The 16,731-nt window shown below is 42.7% G+C and overlaps 1 protein-coding gene across 11 annotated transcripts in view; it reads left to right on the top strand.

Annotated features, from left to right (window-relative positions):
* Nucleotides 1–5,474: 5,474 nt before the first annotated feature.
* Nucleotides 5,475–16,731, top strand: part of Mbnl3 (muscleblind like splicing regulator 3) — a 97,474-nt gene continuing 86,217 nt past the window's right edge. For 3 of the 11 annotated variants that reach the window (XM_075957160.1, XM_075957159.1, XM_075957154.1), the window contains exon 1: nt 5,475–5,742. The gene's annotated coding sequence lies outside the window, so the exon portion shown is untranslated. Of the gene's footprint in view, nt 5,743–5,876; nt 6,059–6,595; nt 6,654–6,713; nt 6,901–16,731 lie in introns of those variants that run through there. The other 8 variants (XM_075957157.1, XM_075957156.1, XM_075957158.1 and 5 more) reach the window with 8 other exon arrangements.

Below are 16,731 nucleotides of genomic sequence, written 5' to 3'. Positions count from 1 at the left end.
TGACAATTTCATGTAACCGAAGAAGGCCGAACTGTTTAAAAAAAGGGACCTGAGAATTGCTCATCAATTATCTTTGCTAACAATTATTTCAGTGTGTTGCTACTTACTGGATCTTTTTATCATTCCTTGTCTAAGAAATATAGTGTGAACTATTTTAAAAAAGCAATACCTTGGGAGCCAACATCCATTGACTGTCTAAACTTTTTTAACAGCTCGATTTTCCCCCTTTTTTTTCTGTTTCTTTATTTAGCAGCTTTGTCTGAACCACAAACTCCAAATTCCCAACTCTGAATGAAAAAGGCTTTTCAGGAATGGATGAATGAATAATGAATAGTGCCAATAGCTCTTGAACCACCCTTCAATGGTTGGAGGCTGCTTTCTGAAATGACAAGTGTTGCTGTGTAACTGCAGCCTGTAGCGCATTTCTAGAGCACAGAAATAATTAGCGAATAGTGCTGCTGCTGATAAGTCAAGGCTGGTGAGAAGAGTGCACAGATTCAAATCAGGAGGGAGATGCTGTTTTTCTCTTCAGAGCATGGCTTTGCTTCTATGTCTAATTGCACAGGTTAATTGTCTTTTAAAAGAGAATAATGAATGAATTATAATGCTTAGGAGAGGAAAAAAATAGAAAATCCAATACTATATAATAAGAACTTTAAAAAAAATCCTAAAACCATGATACACAAACACATTAGAGATTTTTTGCCTGTTCGCCTATTCCGCATTTAAAAATACATACATATTTGTTTATGGATTATAGCAATCCTTCTGTTTCTAAATTATATGCAAGTTTTAGAATTTTTCCTATTACACCAATCAAAGTTAACTATATTTTATTGGAAGAAAATTCCACTTGAGGCTGTTGCATTTTTCACCTCACATTTTATGTGTAAGTGTCCATTTCAAGTGTTAAATTGCAGCAAGAGCTTAGAAAAATGCTCGCAAGGAACGTTTCGATGCTTACTCCTGTGCCTCCATTGCACTGGGCTGGTAGGGCAAAGGGCCGGGAATGAAAATTTAGATTCACGCACTAGCCTTTCAAGATCTGTCAGGGCAATGATCCTGAGAAGACTTCCAAATGTAGCTGAGGAGCTAGTGGAAGTATTCTGAGACTTGATAAACAAACACGTAGAGTAAGAACTCATCTGCAGTATCAGTGTAGACCCAACCTTATTTTCCTTTGGTTATGTCCCCCTCATCATGTCTAGGGGGAGAAGTGCAGAAGAGAAAATGGTGGATAGTTCTGACCACTCTACTAAAGCAGAAAATAATTCCATGGTCTATCGACACTTGCAAACGGGCCTTTCTAAAATACCGAGGAGAGTGTGCAGTAATTTCTTGTGGCCTTTGAAAATACTCCCTCCATTGCTGATGGGAATGAAAACTTGTATAACTACTCTGGAAATCAATATGGCGGTTTCTCAGAAAATTAGTAACCAACCTGCCTCAGGACCCAGCAATACCACTCTTGGGCATAAACCCAAAAGATGCTCAATCATAGTACAAGGACATTTGTTTTACTATGTTCATAGCAACATTATTTGTAATAACCAGAAAGTGTAAACAACCTAGGTGCTCCTCAACCAAAGAATGGATAAAGGAACTGTGGCACATTTACATATTAGAGTACTATCAGCAGTAAAATAACAATAACATTTTGAATTTTACATGCAAATAGATGGAACTAGAAAAAAAAACTATCCTGAGCGAGATAACCCAGACCCAAAAAGATGAATATGGTATGTACTCACTCATACGTGGATACTGGCAATAAAAAAAGGATATTGAGCCTATAGTTCATGATCCTAGAGAAGCTAAGTAACAAGGTGAACCCCAAGAAAAAACAAATATAGATCCACCTGGAAAGGCGAAACAGACAAGATAGTCTGGCTGAAGAAGGGAGGTAGAAGGGAAGAGGAAGGGAGAAGGGGAGGGGCAAGGACAACTTGAGGGAATGGGATAGTGGAGATGGGGGACGGACAAGGATGAGAGCAAGGAAAGAGCAAGGAAAGAGATATCTTGATCAAGGGAGCCATTATGGAGTTAGCCAGAAACCTGGCTCTAGAGAAATTCCCAGGAATCCACAAAGATGACCCCCAGCTAAGACCCTAAGCAATAGAGTAGAGGGTGCCAGAACTGGCCTTGCCCTGTAGTCAGACTGGTGAATATCTTAAATGTTACCACGAAGTAGACAAGATTGGCGAATAGGGGTTGGGAGCACGGGGGTGGGGGTGGGGTGGGGATAAGGGGAGATGGGGAGAGAGAAGGGAGAAGGGGAGTATGGGGAGAACTTGAGGGAATGGGATGGTTGGGATGGAGGAGGGGTGGATGTGGGAGCAGGGAAGTAGATATCTTAATTAAAGGAGCCATTTTAGGGTTGGCAAGAGGCTTGACTCTGAAGGGGTTCCCAGGTATCCAGGGAGATGTCCCCAGCTAGTTCCTTGGGCAGCAGAGGAGAGTGTGCCTGAACCGGCCTTATCCTATAGCCACACTGATGAATATCTTGCATATCACCATAGAACCTTCATCTGGTGATGGATGGAGATAGAGACAGAGACCCACATTGGAACACTGGACTGAGCTCCCAAGGTCCCAATGAGGAGCAGGAGGGAGAACATGAGCAAGGAAGTCAGGACCGCGAGGGGTGCGTCTACCCACTGAGACGGTGGGGACTGATCTAATGGGAGATCACCAAGGCCAGTTGGACTGGAACTGATGGAGCATGTGATCAAACCGGACTCTCTGAATGTGGCTTACGGTGGAGGCTGAGGGAGAAGCCAAGGACAATGGCACTGGGTTTTGATTCTACTGCATGGACAGGCTTTGTGGGAGCCTAGTCTGTTTGGATGCTCACCTTCCTGTACCTGGGGGTAGCAGGGAGGACCTTGGACTTCCCATAGGGTAGGGAACCCTGACTGCTCCTTGGACTGGAGAGGGAGGGGGAGGGGTGGGGGAAGGGAAGGGAAGTGGGAGGAGGTGGAAATTGTCAATAAAAAAATAAATAAATAAAACCCTTAATCCAACAACTGATGGAAACAGAGGCAGAGACCTGCATCGGAGAACTGGACTGAGCACCCAAAGTCCAGTTGAAGAATGGGAGGAGTGAGAATATGAGCAAAGAGGTCAAGACCATGATGGGGACACTGACTGAAACAGTCTGCCTGAGCTAATGGGAAATCACCAACTCCAGGTGGACTGGGAAGGAACAAGGATAGGATCAAACTAGACTCTCTGAATGTGGGTGACAGTTGTATGGCTGGGGCAGACTGAGTGGCCACTGACAGTGGCACCAGGATTCATCCCTACCGCTTGGACTAGGTTTTTGGGATCCTATTTGGATGTATTCCTTGCTCAGCCTAGGTATAGTAGGGAGGGCCTTGGACTTTCCCCAAAGCAAAGTACCTTGCCCTCTCTTAGGATTAGAGGGGGCTGGGTTGGGGGGGGGTAGGTGGAAGAAATGGGAGGAGGGCAGGGAGTGGAAACTTGGATTGGGTATGTATAATGAAAAAGAGTTCGTTTTCTTTTTTTAAAAAAATAAATACATAAATAATAAAAAGTAAAAATACTCCCCAGTGGATTCAGTGGCATGGAAATTTGCCTCATTTTATTTGGGGAGGTCATGCTACTTGGAAAAAATGGAAGACTGCTTATTGGTTAAAATCTATTTGGAAGACTATTCCTCCTTCCAGTGTGGGGAAGAGAATACCAGTCTCATTTGCTCTTTCCACTGGCTAGCATTTTCAAGCAAGAGATAATGTTGAAAGTATCGTGTTCACCAAATGCTTACATTCCTTACGGTGCCCCATAATTCTTGATCAAACAGTTATTCTAGCGACTCCAGAGCAATAAAGCAGGGCCAGCAAAGCCTGGACGTCCCACAGGACAGGTGGATCGCAATGGTGGACAGAGGTGAGAGAACTGCTGTTGTCCAAGTTTAGTATAAAGACTCCTTTGTTGAGTCACTGACATCAGTTCTTCATTTGTTGGATCACTGGGCATAAAGTTATATAATTCAGCCTTGCCCTTCTAGTCTCCCATGGTAGGCAACACCTCTTTAGTGTTCTGTGGTGGTTCCTGCACTGGCAAAGCCACTTCCCAGATGCCAGACAAGTCTGACTTTTTACAGTAGTTCAGGGAATTTGGCAACTATGAAAGAAGGTGTGGGAGAAGTGGTTAGGAATTCATGAGGTAACTAGGAAGTCCTTCTTGTTTTGACTTACGCTAGGATCCTAGTCATAACTCTGAAATGTCAGACAGTGTCCCTACACATTGTCCTGGTGACTTTCACAATTCTTGCCAAATGCCATTGTGGAGTTTTTTCAATTATGTGAATGGTAGTCTGTGCCCAGTCTTCTCCTAACCATTGCTGGCCTGCTATTATTATTTTGCATTTAACACCCAGAGATTGATTTCTTGCCTAAAATTAGTTGAATTCTATTTGGATCAGTTCAGCAGTATTAAAAAGTATAATTAGCCTGAGAATTCACTCCACTCCTCAACCTAACGGCCACTTAAATATGTCCCGCAATGCTTGTGCACTTTCTGTAGAGCTTACAGAGCTGAGCTCTAGGCTGAAGCAGTTGATTGCATGCAGGAAAGCAGCCATGAATTGCTATGAGTTCCTCGTGGACGATCCTGCATATGTGTGTGTTATCATCTACAATTGTCCTCATAAAATTAAAAAAAAGCACGCGTTTATTATTGTGGGGCTCCAATTAAGAGACAGCTGGTGCTCTTATTACGCTTGTATTAAATTGAAACTTGTAATTTAGATGCCCAGATGCACATTTTTAAATCAAAGTATAAAATCGCATTCGCTTTGTCCATTTTCCGTTCAGAAGTATCTGGCATCTTACCTCAGGGCTCCTCCTACCCTGTAAAACTCCCTTGGAGTAGGGGAAGCATTTCCTCTGATTAACATTTTTTCTCTCTCGAGTTTTTAGATGGAAATAGAAGATCTGGGCTTTTACTGAAGGGAGGAGACCCAGGAAGGCACAGGTGAGTGTTTAACCCTTTGCGAGTTGATATCCCTATCGATCGAGGAGGTCATGTTGGAATTCCCTACTTCCCCTCACCTGTCTCGGAAGTTCTAGAAACCTAGAACTTCGCGCTACACAGCGCACTGTGTCGCCTTTCTCCTTGGCACTTCGCCGCCGCCGCCGCCGCCGCCGCCGAAGCTCTAGAAACTTTGGAGCGGCCAGGCTCTCGCCACCAGGGTAAGTACAACACGCTTCCCTCCAGCTTTGCTTTTGTGCATCCCAAGCGGTATGATTTGCTGGGGGGGACCCCATACCCCCCCCCCCCCAGGCACAGGTCCCAATGACACGACAAAAGGCCCCGTGGGCGAGGCGGGCTGAAGCAGGCTGGCGTCCTGGAGGGGCGAGGCGCCACACCCCCTCGGGAGGAAAGCCCGTGCCGGCCCGCTGGGGGGTGCTGGGCGGGGGGAGCCGGCGCGAATGGCCGAGTCACACAAAGACTCGAGTTCTCGACGCAAGTGCGTCCTCCAGGAAGAGGGTGCCCCCAGTCGGTGCGCGGTCGGGAGCGCGAAAGTGCGCCCCTCCAGGAAGAAGGTGCCCCCGCTCCGAGCGCCACTTTTTATTTTTTTGGCGCTCTCGGCGAGCGAGCCGCGAGGAGGCGGAAGACAGTCCCGGGCCGGCGCGGGAATCGGAGCCAGCAGGAGCCTGAGTTGCTGCGCGCGTCGCCCTGCCGGCGAGCCGCCACTGCGGTCGCTCCCTCGTCCAGGTAAGGTGGGAGGGTGGCGGTTGCGAGCGGCCCAGGCCAAGGCGACAAGGCGACCGGCTGGGCTGAGTGGCGCTACCTGGCCGGGCGGGGCGGGGCCGGCCCGAGGAGGGCGGGTGAGGACGGCTGCTCGCTCTCTCGCCGCTCGCTCGCTCTGCCGGCGGCGCACCACTCGCTGCCTGCTCACCGAGTTGGGCGCGAGTTGCCTTTTTGGCGCCTAAAGAAGAAATTCGCCGCCGTCAGAAGCAGCAGCCGAGTTTTCTCCGCGAGGCCCCGGCGCGGCTGGCACTGCGGAAGCCCCGAGCGTCGGGTCACCCCGGTAGGGTGGACTTTTGGGGGGGATGCACGGTGAAGGGGTACGGTGCCAGGGCGCGGGGGGGGGGGAGAAGCCAGGACACGCCTTTGCCTGGGGGTCTGCTTGGGGTTGCGGGGTGGGGGGTGAGAAGGGGGGGCCGATTGCCAGGGCAAACGCGAACCTCGGTGGGAGCCCCCCTCCCCCGCCGCTGGCCCGGTGGCCCTGGAGGGAGGGAGGCTTGCTCGGGGCGCCCCGCCGCCCGCGGGGGAACTGAGCGCTCAGAGGTGTGCTGGGCGCGGACGGAACCAAGCAGAGGCGGCGGGGGGGGGTCACGGGGGGGTGAGGCCGGGCTCCCGGGCCCCTCCTCCAGCCAGCGGGCCACCGGCGGGGACAGGGGTGGGGGGGGCACGGAGGGCACGCCACGGACTAGCCTTGTTTTTCCGCTGGAGGCCAAAGCGTGGGCGCGGGGGCGGGGACGGGGGGGGGAGATGGCACCTCGGGGGGTTGTGGTCAGGCTCCTCAGAGTCCCCAGTGCCTGTTGCTGGACTTGACATTGGACACCCCGCTGCCGCCGCTCAACTCGGAGGCCAGTGGCACGTCACGGCCCGAAGTTCTGGAGGTGGGGCGGGCTTTAATTTGCTTATATCTAATGATTTCAGGAACCTCGCTTTAAAATGGCGGCATCCACTAGACACCCCTGCTAAAGGCTCTCCTGGCCCCGGGGCCACCTCACGCAGAGCTGCTTTTTTTTTTCTCTTGCTTCTCCCGCTAACAGATGGCATGTGCCGCTGTTTGCTGCCTCTGCCCCTACCGCTGCCACTGAGAGCAGGGCCCCTTAGCCTCTGGGTTTGTGCTAGCGACAGAAGGTAAGGCTGGACAGGACTTGGGGTTCGCGACACTGGCTGCCTGGCTAAGACGCCAGGGAAATGCGCTGCTTTGTAAACTTTTTCCACTCCGGCGAAATGGCAAGTAGAAGGGAAATTAACACTGCAACTTGTTGCGTTATTATTTTTTTTTAAGTTTTGCTTTTTCTCTTTTCCGTCTCTTTCCTTTCTTCTTCCTTCTGCTCTTTCTTTTTTAATTGAAAGGAACTTCTTGCATGGCATGGCATTACCAAACCCTTTCCGATAACAACTAACTTTCCTATTTCCGTGGGATGCTGCAGCAGAAGCGCATCTCTGGGTCAATAAATTTGGGCAGCTTGCTTTTCTCACCTGGGGCCGAAGGACATGAGGGTAGTACGTTGTAGGGGAGCATTATAAAGGGTAGCTGTAGTTTTTAGCACTCAGTCTCTTGCTATGGTAAGAAGATAAAATTGAAGCAAGGGTGCTTTTGAACTTTAACAGGCTATTGTGCTGTTTGCTGATGGTTATGGTACACCTACTTTCTGTTTTTCAGAACACTTTTTATTGATAAGTATGCACACATGCACGCACACAGACACACATGTAAACCTGAAGAATTGTTTGTTCTAATGTGTTTTTAGGGAGTTCTCTTCTTAGGTGTTCTTAATTGCTCCTTATAAACTGGCCTCTGATCCCACAGCTTCTCCATATGTGTACGTAACGTTCATGAGAAAGCATCAATTAAAATAAAACTGCTGCAAGATTTCATTTTGAAATAGTTGGTGATTTATCACAGTGCTGGTTTCTTGCTTTCATTAGTGATTCCCTGGGTGATTCCCTGGGCAGTTGGCAAGCAGACTGGTGAGATACCTGAACGAAGGACTGGACACCAAGGCTTGCCAGGGTTCAGCCGGGTAATCCCCCCTTCCATGAAAGGCATGTTGAGCGATGAGCTTGCCTTTTTCCTGATCACAGTCACATTTTCTCTCTTGCCTATGCAAATTTAGTCCTTCATAAGCATTAAACACTAAATCAACTTAAGTTTTCTAGTTCCTAATGCTTTGGGGAAAATACTTTTCATATCTACAAAAACTTCTCTAACCGTAGCCTAAATAGACTTTTGTCTCTAATTCATCTGGTAAATATTCTACTCCCCTGTGCGTTTTACTTCTCCTACACAGTAGAAACTGGAAAGAAAGGAAAGTATTGCTTTGCTCCTAATAAAGCCTGGTGCAGTTTTTCTGTCCAGGTGCTGCAGTCAGTCTACCTAGAAACAAAGCCCCACGCTGCTTACAGTGCAATTTACTGTATAATAATTCCACACTGCTTTTGGGTTATTGTTCAGAGAGCCATGGGAAGCAATTGCTTCACAGTTGAAAAAGGAAGTGCTACAGGTAGAGCAATAGATACTTGCAGTTTTTTTTTTTTTTGCAATGGAAGGATGGCAAAAATCAACGTCCCTCATTTTTAATGATTTCAAACTTAGTCCTCACTCCTATAAGGGCCACTTCTGTGGGTGCTGCTGTAGGAAGGAGTTACTGTGGCCCAAAGACATCATTTGAAAAAGTGAAAACATTAAACCGTGGGGCCAGAGCAGTAGAGGTGTGAGAGTGTTTCCCAGTTCCTCTTCTGCTCCCATGTATAGGGATGAACCTGGAGAGTCTAGAAAAATTGTAAGGAAAGGGCTGCTGGGAAACTGATGGTGAGAGAATGGGTCCAGGGCTGGCGTAGAGGTGGCAACTGCATGCTCGCTCTGTTTGGAAGAGGCACTTCATTTCTCTGATTTCCCTTGCTGCCGGAAGAATGCCTAATGAGTCCCAAGACTGTTATAAAATAGCTTTTCCTCAACTGTTTTCTTCAGGCCTTTCGTAACAGCTGCTTTTTAAGGAGGATAAAACCTATGACTATGAGCTGGTAGCCAAAGCAGCCTTGTGATTTATTCGTACCCATCTTATAGCTAAATGACACACATAGCCGTTTAATAAATGTTCATCTATATAGAAAACGGCAGGCTATAAATTCACAAAAGAACAGATTTTGTACACCGCTTTTAATTTAAACAGAAAGCCTTTTTGTACACTTGCAAGAACCTAAAATGTAAAGTGGATTACAATGTACATTCTCCTAATTGCATTCTTCTTGCCTCAAATGGGTTCTTTTGCCTCTCATTGTGCTTCCAGGAACTTGTGAAAGTTATCCTTTTAGCCAGTAGGTGTATTATTATCTTTCCAACTTCACACAATAAAGAAGTGAAAAGCAGCTTGGAAATAAAAAAGGTTTTGTCTTTTGAGTGGCTGCACAGTACTGCACATTGCTGGAACGGTGACAAGCTCTTGGCTGTTGTGCAGATGTTGACAATATAGCTTGAAGTACAATTCTGTTCTTCATTCAGCTGTCTTTGCATCTAGGAAATGGGAGGGAAGAAAGGGAGTGAAAAGCCCTTTAAGGCTTTAAAGTGATGAAGATATTCATTCATAAAATTTTACACGTAACCTGCTTCTAGTGAAATAGTCAAGAAAGTGGTAGAATTCTTCTTTTGAAATAAAATTCTGCCTGCTAGGATTATAAACAGGGATTCAGGAAATGCAGAGAATGACTTACAGTGCATGTTAGACAAGTAACTTGATCCTGTCCTGTTGCGAAAAGACAATAATGGCCACTGCTATGTTAAAATGCTCAAGAGATACAGGTTGCAGTCACCTTTATGTCATAAAGATGCTTCCATAGTGTTGATTTTTATTGTTCTTGTCTCACAATGTAGCCCAGGCTTGCCTCGAACTCCTAATCTTTATGCTCAGCTTTCTGAGGCTGGGATTACAGGTATGTGCCAGGCTCTTGGGTTATGATTAAACAGATGTGTTTGTCCCATTATAAATGTACATGATATTAAAGAAACAGAAATCAGAATTATATTTTTCTGTAGATTTTTCTGCTTCTTTCTAAGTATAATATGATATTCATTTCAAAAATTGAAAGCTGAGTTTCACATAAAATGAGGTGAATCTTTTCGTTCTAAGATAACAAATTGTCTAGGTGCAAGTAGTTCCACTGTCAACAAAGAAACAAAAATTAAGAGCAAATAGAAGCAGTTGGATCTGTATTAATGTATACTTTCAGATCTATAGGGACCTTGATGGTTGTACAGTTATATGGATACTTATATCTGGCCTCATGACAATCAGGGGACCATGCGGGAAAGACAGCATTGAGAATTAGGGCAAATTACGATATCAGATGTTAATGATATAAAAGAGAGTAGAAAAAAATTTGTATAGTCCCTTTTTAAAAGGTGCAGTGTAAACCCATTATTATTTTCTGGTTGATATTAAATTGAATGATGTTGCCTTTAAAAGACTGATGGGGAAAATAATATAGTTCAGGATGAGATCTTATTTTTGTTTCAGAAATAAAAGTATTCCACAAGAGTCTGGAAATATAGATACAAACATAAATTTGAACACAAATGTACAAATTTTGGTCAATTAAGAACAGTATTTGCAGTCACACATTGATTTCTTCCTGAAATTTAGAAAAATACTCATTTATGGCATTTCCCAATGGGAAATAAAAGAAAAACAGGTTGACAATAAACTATAACCAATATTTAATATAAACAATATTTCTCTGTTGCTTAGAAATGTTTAACGCTAGGTAGTGCACTTTCAGAAAAAGGGTGAATTTCTTAGAACTAAAGAGGAAGCAGCAATGAAAAGAAACTTGATTTGAGTGTGTGTATAGATTTTTTTATCTTATGTAAATAGTGTTAGAATCATTGTGACCCCAGAGCTTATTTTATGAAATGTAGTTGACACAGGGCCTCACAGTTTTCCCAAAAGTAATTTCAAACTCCTGGGTTTAAATGATCTGACTCCTTCAACCCCCTAAGTAGCTTGTACTACAGCCATGCATCACCATGCCAGCTCCTTAGAACTCTTTATAACAACCATGAAAAGAAAAAGTTAAGGGGAAGAGGAACCAGATTAGAAATTTAAGACTCAATTAGTCATGCTTGTTAAAATATTATGTTCCACTCTCAAGTCCTTGCATCAGCATTAAGTTGGCTCACAAGTAAAAATGATTTGTTTATGATTTTGCGTAGGAGTTTGTTTTATACCTTTACAGTGAGTGCATTTGTGTGGCCGGAAGGAGAATGCCTACAACTGAGAAAGGGCAGTCTAGATAGAAATGCAGGGATTTGACACTGGAGAATTCTGCTGGCCTATTTAATCTCCTCAAGCCATGTGTGCATCCTAGAGACTGATGGTTGGCTGGATTGGGTTTTCCATTTTGGTTTTAAATTTTCAAATTGGTTTTAATGTGTCCCTTCTGGTTCTGAGAATTCTGAGCTCCTTGGCCACCTACATTTGTGTGGAAATTTGGTAAAGATTTCCTTAGGCTCATTCAGGTATCCTTGAATGTACCAGCATCTCCTTGGTAGGTAGACTAATGGATCTCTTTTCCTTATATCTTCAGTGCTTTCTCTTCTAGGGAAAATCTTTAGTAAATTAAAGAACAGATTGATATTTCTGATTTTCTCTTGCCTTTTATACATATTTTCCCTGTGATTTTAAGTAATGTTTCTGTTTTTAATGAGAAAATGAGCAACAACTTATATTTGGCTGAATGTCTTGCTGAGGGCCATACTGGCAACTCAGAATTGAGTCCAGGGATAATAAGCATTCAAAGGCAGCTTTTAAAATAAGACCTAAAGAGTGACCTGAAAGCTAACTGCTACCTTTCTGTCATCTGAAATTACATTTAATTTACATCTTCTGCATCACAGGCAAATCATCTTTAGCATGAAGCTATGTAGATGCAGTTCTTCTTAAGAACTGTCTCTACAGATTAGAAAGAGAGCTAAAAGAAATCCTGTTACTCGGATGCCTCTTGTCATGTGTAGTTTAGAAAGTGATAAAGACATAGGGGAAATAGGAAAAGGATGCTGGCCATTGTCGCTTTTTCAGATCCTGTTCACTTACAGGTTGGATTTGCAGTTTCTATTATCAAGATATAGGTGTGAATGGGGACTGTTTTTGCTGTATCCGGAAAGCAAAGCCCACACAGGAGCTGCCATTTCTGATCCTTTACAAATATCTTTGTGCCAGAGGACTATTGTTTTTTAGGTAGAACTCTCACAGTTTCTCCTTAGGTGACAATATGGGAAAAAAATACATTTAACAGAGTATATTGGAGAACATGGTGGGAGGGATATCTTGTTGGGGAGTAGTGAAAAGCTTGAATTTCACATTTTGGGTTTTGTTTGTTTGTTTGTTTAGTTTTTTTTTAGTTTTTTACTTTCATGGATCAAAAAAAAGCAGAACGAAAGTATCGCATGTGGTGTGCGTGTGTGTAAAGTAGTAGTCTTTTAAAAAGATTAGGTTTGCAATCTAAAACAAGGTATAAAATTCCTTGGGATACTAATTGAGAAAGAGGAGAGGCTTTGGGGAAAGGGAGTGTGAATAAGAGGTTAATAGAAGTGAATACACAGTAAGTACATTTTATACATGGACAAAAGTGGAAAAAGGAAATCTATCATACTGCATAATTAATATGCTCTAGTGAAATATTTCTTAAAGAAAGCCAAAATTATTCTATATCTGTACTACAAAGTAGTTCTTCTGAGTTCTGTTTAAATTATGTAAAGATATATTCAGCAAGAGTCAAGGCATGAATGTAGGCTCGGTACTTGATCAGGAGTTTCCTCAGTCAGTTGTGCAGTTGTCGATACTGCTGTTAAAGGACACATTGATGTTTCTGAAAAGTTTTGCTGCCTGTAATTGATAAGAATCCTAGAGAAGTTGGGGGAAATATTTCTTCTCAGCAGTGATTTTGAAAACTTAAAGTCTCAGTTCATTTATGTTAGTATCCCGACAGCCTCCCAGCCAAGTACTTGGACAGCATAAAATAAACCTTATTAACATAGTGCACCTTATATAGCTGTGGTTTATGTCTACAAGCTTCAAATACATAAAAAATTGGGGAGGACTAGTGGGGTGCTGAGCCGGTGTAATTTTTTCTGTTCTATGAATGGCTAGGGCAGTGACCTCAGCCACAGACAGACCCTATGTCAGTATAGTTTTAAGGTAAGCTTGACGCTGGGTTCAGATTGACATGGCTTTCAAGGGAAGGCATTTTTGGAGAAAACCATAGGTTTTAGAAGGACTTTTTTGTTTTGTGTTTTGAAACAGGGTTTTACCATGTATCTCTGACTGTCCTGGAACTTGGTAGACCAGGATGACCTCAAACTCACAGAGATCGGCCTGCCTCTACCTCACAAGGGCTGAAATTAAAGTTGTGTACCACCACTGCCCTGCTTAGCAGGACTTTAGGTCAACTGGCTGCCTCTTTATTGTAAATAAATCCCCCTTTTCAGAGAGATAAACTTTTTTCTGTGGAGAAACTTATTTGGATATACTGAGAAATTCTATGTAGTAATAATAGCAAGGCAAAATGATTTTTCATTTATTACTTAAACTTGCCTGTTCCACCAATTCTTGTGACTGAGAAATTGACTGGCTGGGAAAATGTACCACAGAGCATTGCTTTTCACCATACTAGTGAAAAAAATAAGAATGCCTCTGTATTTTGTGAACAATATGGTTTTCCTAATCTTATTAATAGGGATCTACAACACGATTCAGTTAGGTAACTCATATATGAACATAACACTGACTGTGAACAAGTCCTTTTGTAGAATGATGGTGATGATTCATAAGAGGGTAAGAGAAACAGTAAGAAGTTAATTCCTGTGATGCTACAGTCTGAAATTTCTAATACCTCCTGATTAGGTTTGTGAAAACCACGCTGCATAATGTTGATCCTCATTTAACAGGAAACAGCCAACCAATATCAGTAATTCTAGTGTTTGACTTTAAATACGTTGACTAATTTTGTCTACTGGTCCAGCATTCATTAAAATGCAGCAAAATGTCCAAAGGATAGACTGTGTCATCTCGGCTTCATGCAGGGTACTTTGTAAGGTTCACGTTTTCATTTTAGTCATGGTTCATACATTAGCCCTTCTTATTGTCTGTCTCTATCTCCAAAGAAATCTCAGAAATATTTTTATCTATCTAAGAAAACAATTTAAATAAAAGTGCTTAAAATGGTGACAAGCAATGACAGGAAATGCTGGTTGCCCTGGTCTCCTTCATAACTAAGTGAGGCCCCAGCTGGCTGATTGGCTTTAAACTTCCTGTTTGAGGGCTGCCTGGGTCAAAAGTAGCTGTGTTTTCCATATAGAGATTTTTTTCTTTATTTTGTAAGGCCACAATAAATCTGTCACTGGACTGCATATTTTGTATATTTTATGAACTGAATCATGTGGTTTGAGTTTAAATTGGAAGGCAGTGCTTTTACAATCAAGATTTTTTTTTTTTTACCCTGACATGTGCAGCTTTTGGGTCTGGGATTGCACTGGCCTCCAAAAGTTTATGACTTTATTTACACAATAGTGATTGCTGCGGAGGGCATTTCCTGCTAGTTAATGACTGGCTGGAAGGACCAACAGTCCAAATCCAGGGGGAGAAGACCATTCATTAAATGCCAACAAGGGGCCAGTTCTCCTTTCTCATGAAGTGGTGGGGAGAAAGTGAAACTGAATTCTACCTTTTGAATTGCCCAGAGCAGGGAGGGGCAGAGCTTGCTACAGAGGTGGACCTCATGGCATAGGAAATGGGCCCTCTTTTCTTAACGGGAGCATGCTAAGTCTTTCCCTTAGGTTGTCAAACAGGGTCTTGGAGCAGAAGGGTATTTCCTTTATGTTGCCAGTGCGTAGAGGTCCAGTAAAATTGTGGGCACCTAACTTCCCATTATGTGCCTGAAAATGCTCAGCTAGAAGGTGGTGCAGCTACTTTAAAGACTTGCAATATCGCATGATTGAGTTTCCTAATGGGTGGACTGATTGTGAGTAAAGTAGACAAGAACTTAGAAAGGAATGGAAAGGATGGCTCACCCTTGGAAAGTACCAGGTATACACATTGTATATTACCTCCTAATATATAATGAAATAAACAATGTTCATCAAGCCTGCTTTAGCTTTTGTGGAATTACCTTGGGGGACTGTAATAGTAACCATTTAACCCATAACATCTCCAGGAAACAGTTTTGTTCTTCAGTAATTCTTGCCTGCTGTAAACCAGCTGAAGTGTGAAGAACTTGGCAGTGATTTAGAGCAAAAACAGAATAAGACCAAGGCTGAGTTCACGTCTAGGAATCCCTGACTTCCTGGCCTGCCCTTCACTCCCCTGAGCTTGCTAAGCCTCCAATTTGCCAACTAGGTGAAACTTTACAAAAGATAAACATCTGTTCCGAGGTCTTCAGTAGGTACATCCACATGAAAACATTGTGTGACATTCCCCACCCCAGCGCTTGGCTTGTTCTTTCACTTGAAATTCAAGTTCTTTTATATCGTGCAAACTCGGTGGGGGGTAGGAGTGAGCTGGAACTCTCAAACACAGGCAATCACTGAAGGCCAGACACCTGGATTTCTTCATGGGATTGGGTCATCTGTCACATGCAGAACAAACTGAATATTAAGTTTCAGTTTTGAGTCTGGCAAATGTCATCATATACTTTTAAAATATTCAATAATCCAGGGATTTCTGGTCATTACAATTCACAAAATGAAAGGAGTTTTGAAGTTTTGAATGCTCTAAAAATAAACTATTATAGTTGTTATTAGTATAGGTGATTCCTTCAGCAGCTTTTAAAGCAGAAAGGTGAATGATGAAATGAAAAGTTATGTGTCGAAACATACGTTTATTATTTGAAAATTTGAATTTAAATGTTATGAGTCACTAAAGTTTTGCTAGCTTGGATTAATGACAATATTCTTATAAATTGTTTTGGGCTAAGAGCCAACCAAGTTTTCCTAAGCAGATATCCCATTGGCCTGAATATTACAGTCATGAATAATTAACAACACGGCTGAAGTTAAACAATGATCCCAAAACCTTAAATAGTTTGCTCCACAAATTTAAATATGCCTTTCATTTTCGTGACATTACTATTTTTCTTAGTAAACTCTTGTTGTACAGGTAATCTGAAAACATAATATTTTAAGGTTCAGGTTATTTCCCTCTGAATTACTGATGACAAATTTGAAGACTTACCCTGCCATATTTAGGTATAATAAAATTTCCTTATCCTGTTTGCCTGTTTGTTCTCTCCTTGAAGTGTTCAAGTGTCAAGAAATGACTGATCAGAATACAATGAAATGCACGTAGTCAGTTGCACTTAGCATCTCTTCTGAACAAAACTGCATAGAATGTAAGAAAATATCAGAACATATTATCTAATGACATTTGTCATTTTGAGTGAGACTTACTTCAAATTCATGCATGTGTGTTCAGTTAGAATATAAAGTGTATTTATTACTATCTGTTACTATCAACAAAAAGTTTATAAGTCAGTGTTTTAGAATATATTAATTCAAACTAGGTCAGAATATATTTTTCCTTTTTGAATTATTAAGAGGATGGTATCGAGATGCTGGGGACTTTGGTGCCAACATATTGAGTGATATTGGCTATGTGCTGTGGTAGCTATGTCTCTGTTTCTAAATTTCTAATGTATTCATGGGAATGATTATTCAAAATAGGAAGACAATAACCATATCACCTTTCCAATAATTAAGCCCAGGAATAGAAAATGAAAAATATTTATCTCCTTGATCAGATGTGACTTTAAACACTGAATGCAGTCCGTCAGGAGATTTGAATCATCCTTAGACATGTGTGTATTCTGGGTGTATTCCATTGAATCAAATCTTTGGTGGGAGGAAAATGTCTTCTAGAGTACTGTTGTTCCTCTGATAGGATCATACATATCTTGCTTTCACCCTCCCTACAT

This window comes from Microtus pennsylvanicus, chromosome X (genome assembly GCF_037038515.1).
Source record: "Microtus pennsylvanicus isolate mMicPen1 chromosome X, mMicPen1.hap1, whole genome shotgun sequence".
Taxonomy (NCBI): Eukaryota; Metazoa; Chordata; class Mammalia; order Rodentia; family Cricetidae; genus Microtus; species Microtus pennsylvanicus.
Note: the sequence above shows the minus strand (reverse complement) of the source record. Positions and strands in the feature narration are given on the sequence as shown.